We start from the raw sequence: 8,119 nt of genomic DNA on the forward strand, positions 1-8,119 counted from the left end.
CATCTATCTATCCATCTTTCAATCTATCCATCTATCTGTCCATCTATCAATCTATCTATCTATCTATCTATCTATCTATCTATCCAGGTGTTGTGTAAGGTGCTGGCAGGCATCCTGCACTTCCTCTTCCTGTGTTGTTTCATGTGGATGTCCATAGAGGCCGTGCTGCTCTTCCTGTCTGTACGGAAGCTCAAGCAGGTCAAACCTAATGACCGGGCGGGGCTGCATTGGAAGCTCAGCCTCCTGATTGGTTATGGGATCCCACTGGTAGTAGTGGGCGTGTCTGCCGCAGTGAAGCCTGATGGATATGGCAGTCACAAGTTAGTAGAATGAGGGCTAGGTCAAAACTCGAATTTCTTTTAAAAAGGCAATATACAGTATATCACAAATTACATCATTTATAGAGAGAGTGCTGATGACTATTCCTACATGTGTTTCCTACCTAGAAATGGTCTGGGAATTGGTTGTGTAGGCCTATGTACTTTTGTGAAAATGCTATAAAACATTACCAATAGAATGAAGCCATTTTTAGTGGTACTGTGGGAAACTGATGTTGTTTTATCTGAAGTGTTGTGTGTATCCATGGCTATGTGCTAAATTAGCTTTTTCACATAGGTGCTGGCTCAAGGCAGAGAATGGATTCATCTGGAGTTTTCTTGGTCCCGTATACTTCCTCCTTGCTGTGGGTATCTAATGTAAAATATGTCAAAAATAACAGTCATCATTATTTTAGAATAATAATAAAAAACAGGATTATACCTCTCTCTCTTTCTCTCTCTCTCTCTCTCCTTGATGTGTATCCAGGGCAACACCATACTCTTCCTCACCATCCTCATCACTCTTCACTCTACCCTGAAGGACGCACCCAGCGATGTGTCAAAGGTCAAGTACACCAGGTGAGATACAGCACAATGTGCGGGGAAAAAACCCATGGCCTACAGTATGTCCATATTGCACATAATTACACCCAGACACGCACAAACATGCACAAACTCACACACACACACAAACACACAAACACACACAAGCACAAACACACACACACTTACACAGAGACAAGGACAGAGAGTGATAGTCAATGTTTCACCCCTAGTACGTCCGTGTTTCTCTGTACTGCAGAGTCCTGCTGTCTAAAGTAACACTATGGAGGACTTTGACCTTAGAATAACAGCTTGAAAAAATTGTGGCGCTACAATGACGTTAAATATGGAGAATGGCCTCTGTGCCATTGCCATACCAGGGTCCAAAAAAAAGTTGAGAAGAAATGTCCTCTTAACTCCACTTACGAGGAGGGCAATTTTGTCATTCCTGAAAGTTTTCTTATCTGGGATTCCTATCTAGCTAAGAACAGAATTTAAGAATGCGGAAAAGCAGTCGTAGAAAGGCCAGATTGGAGTGCGCCCATGTTCTGGAGGGCTACATTTGTGATAGATCATTGGCGATTGTGTTCACATCAATTCTACAGACATCCTCAGATTTAAATAATTATAATAATCATAAATAAAAGAATATTTTTTTATCATCAACAATTACGTTTCACATTTAAAGTCATGATTCTACAGGGTATCTAGGTGTTCCAAAAAAATAAAAGCACTCCACAAACACTGCAAATGGCAGTAAATAAATAAACTTAATCATGTGGATATAGCCTAAGTGGAATAGAATGGACACATCTACATTCTGCAACAGTACCTCCACCTCTGCACCAGTAAAGATAGGTCTGCGTTTACTGGCCGGTGCACCACCAGTGTTCGCTTTGACATGATTTCAGATCCGCTTGGTCTAATGCTGTGTGTGAACGAACGGTGATAGTCATTGTTTCACCCCTCATATATCCATGTTTCTCTCTAGAGTCCTGCTGTTTAAAATCATGGTCCAGTTCGTCATCCTGGGCTGTCCCTGGGCACTGGGCCTATTGGTGGAACACAGCAGGGTTCTAGAGGTTCTCTTCCTGCTCCTCACCTCACAACAAGGAACCGCCATCTTCTTGATCCACTGCCTCCTCAACATCGAGGTGAGCATACGCGACCCTATTGGCACATGAGTCTGATTCCTTTTCCAGCTCATCCTGAGACCTTACTTACTTTATCTCTCTCTCTCTCTCTCTCTCTCTCTCTCTCTCTCTTCCTAACTCTCTCTCTCTCTTTCTTTCTCTTTCTCTTCCTCTTTCCCTCTCTCTCTCTCTCTCTCTATCTATCTCTCTCTCTCTCTCTCGCTTTGCAGGTTCGGCGCCAGTACAGGGTGTGGTGGAAGAGGTTCGGTCCAACCAGAAAGCAGGCGGACTCCAGCACTGGTACCGTCTCCACAGGTCTGAGCCAGCAGCCCAACAGCGCCACCCTCTCCACCTCTCAACCTGCAGTTCCACTCACACCAGTACAGAGCAGGGACTCAGGGAACAAGAGGGATGTTGCATGGCAGATGGGCGATGAAAACAAGATGGACTAGCACACACATACACAGACACACTCACACACACACTTTTATATATACACATACACTTTTATACACACACACACACACACACACACACTCTCTCACACACACCCAAACACACACACACACACACACACACACAAACATTCTCTCACACACACCCAAACACACACACACACACACACACACACACACTCACATACAGACATACATGTATGTAGACATGAGTAGATACAGTAAATATGATACATACACACTTGTGTACACACAAACACACACTCACACATATTCTAGCACACACATAAACATACATACACTCACGCACACACACACACACACACAGTAAAACATGCACAGACATGTATGTAGACATGAGGAGATAAACACACACACACACACACACACAAATATATATTGCTGAATGTGCCACAGAGAAATGGACCCGCCAGCCAGAGAATCAATCCTAATGCATTTCAGGCTTAGGCCATGTTTGATAAACCTATGATAAAAATGTATGCTTACTTAAGAGTAAAATAACAGAATCAAGAAGCAACCATTGATAGAATAGAACATGCTGTGCTAAAATGTGCTTGAGTGCTGTGAGAAAATATGCAGTGAGACAATGTGCTTGAGTGTGTTACACTGTTATATAGGATATTTATCCTGTACCTGTAAACATCCCTCTCCCTGTGTACATGTTGAAGCAAGTTTTTCTTCCGGGACAACGTTGTACTTTGCCTGGCTGAGGTTTGTAAAAGACCATAAGGATTGAACCAAAGCCGACTGGAGGGTCTCCTAGTTCGTCTTCTCTGATGAGTCCAATTTCACAGTAGGTGCAAGACTCTGTGGCTTGTAGGCCTCTCCAGGTCTCCGTCTAACCATCAGACGACCATGTGTTGGGCAAAGCTAAAAATTGGACTCATCAGAGAAGACGAACTAGGAGACCCTCCAGTCCGCTTTGGTTCAATCCTTATGGTCTTTTACAAACCTCAGCCAGGCAAAGTACAACGTTGTCCCGGAAGAAAAACTTGCTTCCTTTTGCTCTGACAATGTTCCCCAACTCTGAGAAGTGTTTTTTCCAGCATGGCAATGCTCCATGCCACACAGCCAGGCCAGTAAAGGTGTGGATGGAGTATCACCAGATCAGGACCCTGTCATGGCCAGCCCAATTTTGAGACCTGAATCCCATAAAAAAAACTCTGAAATGTGATCAAGAGGAATATGGATGGTCACAAGCCATGAAAAGAAGCCGAGCTGCTTGAATTCTTGCGCCAGGAGTAGCATAAAGTCACCCAACGGCAATGTGAAAGACTGGTGGAGAGCATGCCAAGACACATGAAAGTTGTGATTTTAAATCAAGGTTATTCCACCAAATATTGATTTCTGAACTCTTCCTAAGTTAAAGCATTAGTATTGTGTAGTTTAAAAATGAATATGAGCTTGTTTTCTTTGCATTATTCGAGATCTGAAGACACTGCATCTTTTTTGCTATTTTGACCAATTGTCATTTTTCTGCAAATAAATGATCTAAATGACAATATTTTTATTTGAAATTTGGTAGGAATGTTGCCAGTAGGTTATAGAATAAAACTAAAATGTACATTTTACTTTAACACATACCAATAAATAGTAAAACCAGAGAAACTGATAATTTTGAAGTGGTCTCTTAATTTTTTCCGCGGCTGTATATATATATATATATATATATATATATATATATAGATAGATAGATAGATAGATAGATAGATAGATAGATAAATTAAGGCATTTACTATGGAGTCTGTAATATGTTACATATGTTTAGGCAGTAATCCCATGTGCATCTGCCACATCTACTCTGAACCCAGCTCTGGACACGCCCCCCTTTTCAAGCTCACACACCTCTGCACACTTACATCTTCAATCACCTTCCCAATCCCCTGATCACCCGCACCTGCCACAGTGACCTTCCCAGTGATCTCCTGATCACCAAATCACGCACATAGTACACATACCTACTTATACTCCTCAATTCCCTGTCTGACCTTGTCGCACTACAGACTGACCGTCCAAAGGCAACTGACTTCAGACACCTTCCACATTCCCTGGACTCCACCTCCAGGTCTTTAACTTCAATGATCTCCACGTCCCCTGGATTTTGACTCCAGATCCTGTCTGATTGTGGGGTAAAACTTGGTTTGTTGTCAATTCTAAGATTTGTAAGATGCATTAGTATGTGTGTGTGTGTCTCTGGATAGAGGTAGGGCCTGCTGTGGGACGTTTGGTAAGAGTCTGCCGATTCTCAAAACCAAACGAATACTCATGGTGACGGGTCAGTGTTGAGCAATGAGCAGCAAACAGGAACTGCCGATTCTCAAAATATATTCCCTATATATACAGTGGTGGCCAAAATTATTAGAACACCTGACAGATCTGAGAATAATTACCTTTTTTTGCCTCCAAAACATGATTTAATTTCATAATGTTCATGAAACATGCAGATGGCTGTTCTGAGCACAACAAATATCAGATGAAGTGATTCCTACTGTTTTTATCCACTTTTAACTTTAATATGTGGTACGTCCACCTTTTGCAGCAATTACAGCAGCACATCTCTCTAGCATAGAGTCAATATATTTCTTCAGAACTTCAACAATAATGTTTTCCCATGCCTTCTGCAACTCAAGCCAAAGGCTTTCCTTGGAATTTACAGTAGATCTGTCGAGTTTATTTTCCAACTTGCCCCGAATTTGCTTGATGGGTTTGAAGTCCGGACTTTGAGAGGGCCGGTCCATAATTTTCAATGTTCCAGCAGATTCCTTGTCGCCGGTAGATCCGGCAATAGTTAAAATAATGTTTATGGTCATTGTCCTCTTTGAAAATAAATCCAGGCCCAATAAGACGTCTCCAAGAAGGAACTCCGTGCCTCACCAGAATGTTGTGGTATACTTTTGTATCCATGATGCCATCAAATTAGCCAAAGTCACCTGTTCCTGAGGCTAAAATTGCACCCCACACTATAATACTACCCCCTCCTTGTTTAACTGTTGGCAAGAGACACTAATTTTTATACCTCTCCCCCTCACTTCGTGGAACATACACGCTTTGCTTGTTGCCAAGCTATTCAAACCTGGACTCATCAGTACACAACACTTAAACCAATCTTTATTTGTCCATTTCTTGTGTTCTTTTGCAAATTTCAGGCGTTACACTCAATTGTTCTCTTTCAGTAATGTTTCTTTGCTGCTATTCTGCCAAAAAGTCCTTCTTCTCCCAGTTTCCGACGGACAGTTCTTGAAGACACTGTTGCACCATTAGTCATTGTGATGTTGATCTCGTCACACAGTTCAGTCTTTCTTCAGTCCTGAAGACTGAGAATTTTGAGATGCTTCACTTGTGTGTCTGAGAGTTTCGTTTTTAAACCTCCCTCCTTTCGGTTCTGGTGCCATGGTGGGCTAAAGTCTTTACAGTGCTGGGACTGCATCTCAAGTCCTTGGCTATGGGGCAGTAACTCCAGCCAGCATCAAAAAAAGCCTCTATTCGAACCCGTTGCTCACTCGTTAGCTCCTTCTTCACCTTAGCCATGTTCAAATAGCAGCATGTGCTTCAAGACTGCTTCTAGAGGCTTTGGATCTATACAATTTTGTGGTGTTGCCTCAGTGACAAAACCCTGATGTTACCAATCACTTAATGAGCAGGATAGGCCTTGTACATTCAAAAGAATCGCCAAGCTGTGTCCTAAGACTCTTGCATCACCATCAATTTAACCACAATAACACCTGACAATGATTACACAAGTCATTTGGCTTCTTCTGTGCAGGAACATGATTGTGTGACATTGACAGTGAAATAGGCCTAGCTTGTTTTTGTACGGAAAATGACCTAAATCTCATTATGATGGCTCTATTCTATGATTAATATAGCATAATGATGACTTTGTACATATCGAATTCGTTTTTAGGGTATTTTAATGGCCAATTCAACAAAAACAACTGAAAACTCTTAAATATGTCTAGTGTTCTAATAATTTTGGCCACCACTGTATATTTCCCTGCTGTGGGACGTTTGGTAAGTGTTTGCCGATTCTTAAAATCTATTCTTGAGCAATGAGCGGCAAACAGGAAGCCAAACACCACACACCAGCAGCTAGAAGGAGGTTCATCAGTTCAACGGCACAAGAGAACCAGGTAGGACCCTCACGACGAGATGAAGAACCTTCACATGATCACTCTCTTCCTGATAGCAGGTAAGATGAAGACCCTTCACATGATCACTCTCTTCCTGATAGCAGGTAAACTTGATGGCCTGTGATGACCTCATGAGCAAAAGAACATCTCTGTCTCCTCTGCTTCTCCCCTGTTTCTATTTATCTTGCTTTTTTTATCTTTCTCTTGCTTTCTTCTCTCTCTCTCTCTCTCTCTCTCTCTCTCTTTCTCTTGCTTTCTACTTTACATTATTTTGTAATGAATGTATAGTCATGTTTGTCAGAGGCATAGTGTTGTTTGTCAATCTGTCCAGTGGGCAGAGTGAAATACATAGTAAAATAAATAATTTAATATACAGTTCCAAGCTTTGGCATAATTGTGTACTGACAACAATCTAAAAATCATTATCTTTTCATTTTGAGAAACGATGACAGAGAGAGAGAGAGAGAGAGAGAGAGAGAGAGAAGCAGGGAGAGAGAGAGCATGAGAGAGAGGGAGAGAGCACGAGAGAGGAAGACAGAGAGAGAGAGAGAGCATGAGAGAGAGGGAGAGAGCACGAGAGAGGAAGACAGACAGAGAGAGAGAGAGAGCATGAGAGAGAGGGAGAGAGCACGAGAGAGGAAGACAGAGAGAGAGAGAGAGCATGAGAGAGAGGGAGAGAGCACGAGAGAGGAAGACAGAGAGAGAGAGAGAGAGAGAGAGAGAGAGAGAGAGGGGGACACACAAATAAGCTTTAACCGCAAACACTACATTAGAGGAGGATCTTAAAGAGCAAACACTACATTAGAGGAGGATCTTAAAGAGCAAACACTACAGTAGTGGGGGATCTTTAACCACAAACACGACATTAGCGGAGGATAATAAACCACAAACATCGCATTAGTGGAGGATCTTAATATTTCCATTAGACTCCACTGAATAGCATAGGATGATCCCAACAAGTCAGTCTCCAAACAGAAAACTGGAAGCTCATCAGTCTGAGCCTGCGAGAGAACAGATCAAGATGAAGACCCTTTGCATTCTCATCCACTGTCTGATCACAGGTAAGCTTCATGCATCAGAAAGACAACCCAGACAAGCAGACATATAGAGACACAGGCTATGTTGCAATCCATTTACTTACATGTGAAATAGGGAACTTCCATACTGAGGTGCTTTAGCTTGAACCGCGTCACCCACGTAGAGCCAGTGATGGAGAGATATGAAGAGAGATAGACTGTAAATGGGGGGAGGAGAGGGAGGAGGGAGAGAGGCGTGAGATAAGAGCTTGATGTTTGCAAAGTCAACTCCGTTCCACCTCACACCAGCAGCTAGAAGGAAGTTCATCAGTTCGACGGCACAAGAGAACCAGGGAGGACCCTCACATCGAGATGAAGACCCTTCACGTGATCACTCTCTTCCTGATAGCAGGTCTGTCTCCTCTGCTGCTCCCCTGTTTCTATTTATCTTGCTTTTTTTTCTCTTTCTCTTGCTTTCTTCTCTCTCTCCCTCTCTTTCTCTCG

Source organism: Sprattus sprattus, assembly GCF_963457725.1.
Source record: "Sprattus sprattus genome assembly, chromosome: 1".
NCBI classification, from domain to species: Eukaryota; Metazoa; Chordata; class Actinopteri; order Clupeiformes; family Clupeidae; genus Sprattus; species Sprattus sprattus.